This window comes from Lathyrus oleraceus, chromosome 1, assembly GCF_024323335.1.
Source record: "Lathyrus oleraceus cultivar Zhongwan6 chromosome 1, CAAS_Psat_ZW6_1.0, whole genome shotgun sequence".
Classification (NCBI taxonomy): Eukaryota; Viridiplantae; Streptophyta; class Magnoliopsida; order Fabales; family Fabaceae; genus Lathyrus; species Lathyrus oleraceus.
Window position 1 is genome coordinate 319,755,386 of NC_066579.1, and position 3,623 is coordinate 319,759,008.

At 36.9% G+C, this 3,623-nt stretch overlaps 1 pseudogene; it reads left to right on the forward strand.

The window, feature by feature from the left end:
• Window positions 1-249: 249 nt before the first annotated feature.
• LOC127104948 (TMV resistance protein N-like) lies at window positions 250-2,814 on the forward strand (annotated as a pseudogene).
• Window positions 2,815-3,623: the final 809 nt, after the last annotated feature.

Genomic DNA, 3,623 nt, shown 5'->3' on the forward strand with positions numbered 1-3,623 from the left:
CTCCGTTAAAAGCCTTCCGCAATCTGCGATAAGGATGATTGAGTTTTAGAAATTTTTGATGCCCAAGAAAAATAGTCTTTTCCCAAAATTAAGCCAGTGAAAACATGTATTATATTCACATATAGGACATGCTTTATATCCTTTCACACTGTATCCTGCCAAATTGCCATATGTAAGAAAGTCGTTTGTGCAAAATAATATTGTACGCGTCTTAAATTTCTTGATGTCTCCATCTATTTTGGATGCCTTATAACTCGTTACACTTTTACTTGAAATCTCTACAGAGCTCTATCTGATTCAGGAGTCCGCACCTTCATTGATGATAGAGAGCTTCAAGGAGGCGAAGAAATTAAAACATCAATTTCTAAGGCCATTGAAGACTCTAGAATTGCCATTCTTGTCTTCTCTCTCAACTATGCTTCTTCTTCCTTTTGCTTAGACGAACTTGTCCATATCATTCAACACTTTACACAAAATAATCGTTTGGTTTTGCCCGTTTTCTATGGCGTCGATCCTTCTGCCTTGCGACATCAAATTGGAAGTTACGGTGAAGCAATAGCTAAGCATGCAGAGAGGTTCCAAAACAACGCGGAGAATATGGAGAGGTTGCAAAAATGGAAGATGGCTCTTAACCAAGCATCTAACTGGTCCAACTAGAATTTTCATATTGGGTAAAACACTTCCCTCATATTTTCTTTCTTAAATTGTCTTTAATTTTATATGTCCAGTCTATTCCTCTTATAAAGGTTGAATTACAATATATGTTTGTTAATATTGAACATGTATTAGTTATTTGTGGTTATAAATATGGTTTTAAATGGAGTTCCATAACAGCAATTGGGACCGTAGCATTGTTGATGTGGTAACCCCGCAACCACATCAGACCGACATTGTGATTTTAAATCACCGTGCGACCACATTAAGAACTCCATTGGATAATTTCTCTTATTTTAATTCTGTCATTTTTTAAATAAACATCAATATACAGGTGCTATCTAGAATAGAAAATGTATAGGGCACACCTAGGATACTGATTGAATGTCCTATTGGGGGAGATTTTTCACTAGGGAGCATTGAAAATAGTGGGACTTCCTTTATTAGAGCAACACCTTTGAGAGACACACCACATATTCACCCAAAACCTTAAGGTGATAGGTGAGTGGGTTCTCTCATTTATAAATGCTCAAGTCTCCACATTATCAACCAATGTGGGACTATTATCCACACTACTCACACTTTACACATTCTCAACACTCCCCCTCAAGTGTGAGTCCACAATGCTCACCCTCAAGTGAAAGGGGCACGGAACGTTTCTTATTCACCCTCATGGCGCCGTTGACACTCTTCAACGGAACGTTTCTTATTCACCCTCATGGCGCCGTTGACACTCTTCAACGGAACGTTTCTTATTCACCCTCATGGCGCCGTTTGACTTTCGATACAAGTAACCTGGTCCCTTAACCTGGTCCCTTTCTGAAACCAAAGGCTCATGATACCATTTATTGGGGGAGATTTTTCACTAGGGAGCATTGAAAATAGTGGGACTTCCTTTATTAGAGCAACACCTTTGAGAGACACACCACATATTCACCCAAAACCTTAAGGTGATAGGTGAGTGGGTTCTCTCATTTATAAATGCTCAAGTCTCCACATTATCAACCAATGTGGGACTATTATCCACACTACTCACACTTTACACATTCTCAACATGTCCCTCATATACTTCTTGATACTAATTCACTTCATCAAACAATTATTTGTTTGGTCAGGAATGAATATGAATACAATTTAATTGGGGAGATAGTAAAAAACATCACCGGCAAGATTAATCGTGTTCCTTTGCATGTTGCGAATTATCCTGTTGGACTCCAGTCTCGATTACAAAAAGTAAATTCACTTTTTGATGTAAATTCACTATTATGTTTTGTTCATAACGTGAGAGGAAATTCAGCTAAACATAACTTGGAACATCTCCCAGAGATGATCCTTTCCAAAATAAAGGGACTGGAAATTCGATTAGGAGATGTCAGCGAGGGAATTCCAATCTTAAAACAAAGGCTACATCGAAAGAAGGTTTGGTTGGTTCTCGATGATGTTGATGAATTGAAGCAGTTGCAGGTTTTAGCCGGAGGACTTGATTGGTTTGGTCTTGGGAGTGTAGTAATTATTACCACTTGAGACAAACATTTGTTAGCAAATCATGGGATTGAAAGAACATATGAAGTAGATAAGTTAAATCAAGAAGAAGCTCTGGAATTGTTGAAGTGGAACTCATTTAAAAATAAAACAATTGATTCAAGTTTTGAAGGCATTTTAAAACGTGCAGCAACTTATGCTTCTAGACTTCCATTGGCTTTAGAAGTAGTAGGTTCCAATTTGTTTGGAAAGAATATAGGATAATGGAAATCTACATTGGATTGGTACGAAAAGATTCCTAACAAAAAGATCCAAGAGATACTCAAGGTAAGCTATGATGCTTTGGAGGAATATGAGCAAAGTGTTTTTCTTGACATTTCTTGTTGCTTCAGAGGCTATGAGTTGTTAGAGATTGAAGATATACTTGAAGCTTATTATGGGGAATGCATGAAGCATAAAATTGATGATGAAGTGTTGGTTGATAAATCTCTCATAAAGATCAGTCAGGAAGGTAAACCTGTTATTAAGACATTACATGACTTGATTGAGGACATGGGTAAGGAAATTATTCGACTAGAATCACCCAAAGAGCCTGGTAGATGTAGTAGGTTGTGGTTCCATAAAGATATAGTTCATGTTTTAGAAGAAATTTTTGTAAGATTTGTATGTTTTGTTTGATTTTTGAATCTTATGCCTTGATTTCTTATTTTATACTTTTATGTGTCATGTCATATATACTGATATTTTTTTGTTTTTAATATTTTACTTTAAGTAGATTTTTCTGTCAAAGTCTTACCTATATCATGATTATTTGTTTGGAGTCAATGAAGGCAAAAACTTCCACTATTTATAGGGAATGTGTTGGGAGTCAAATATGTGTGAAATAGGTCTGAATTTGTGTGAATTGACTTGAAAATTTTCAGATCCCGATCGTGTGAAATTTTGGTGTCAAACTCGTGATTTTGGAGCTTTGCAAGTCGTTTCATGTTGCCATCAGATGTCTTTGGTCATGGTAAATGAGTTTCCACGCGTGAAAAGTGGTCCCAAGTTAATTTGTGCATGATTCAACATTATAGGTCACGATACAAAATAGAGTTTAGGTCACCGTGTTCAAGCTTAGGCCGAATCAAATCCCCTCGTGCTTTTTTTGATTTTCTTTGAGTCAAATGATCAACTCGTGGAGGAGAACAAGATGCAAAAGTAGATTTGAAGTAAAAGTTGTATGCTTGTGAAGTTGAGGTTGTGACCTAGTTTTGTGGGCTAGGCAATTGGTCATGCACTTTGTAGTATGTTGGGTTATTTTGAGGCCCCAAGTTCATGACACTATAACTTTTGATTCCATCGTGCATTTTGATCCAAACTTGGGCCAAAATGATCTTTACCGTAAGCTTAACAATATGCAAAAATAATGGGATCAAAAGAGTGCTTGAGCTGAAAAATGGCAAGGGTGGAAAGTATGGGTCATGGCAAGGTTTTGGCCCATTTTG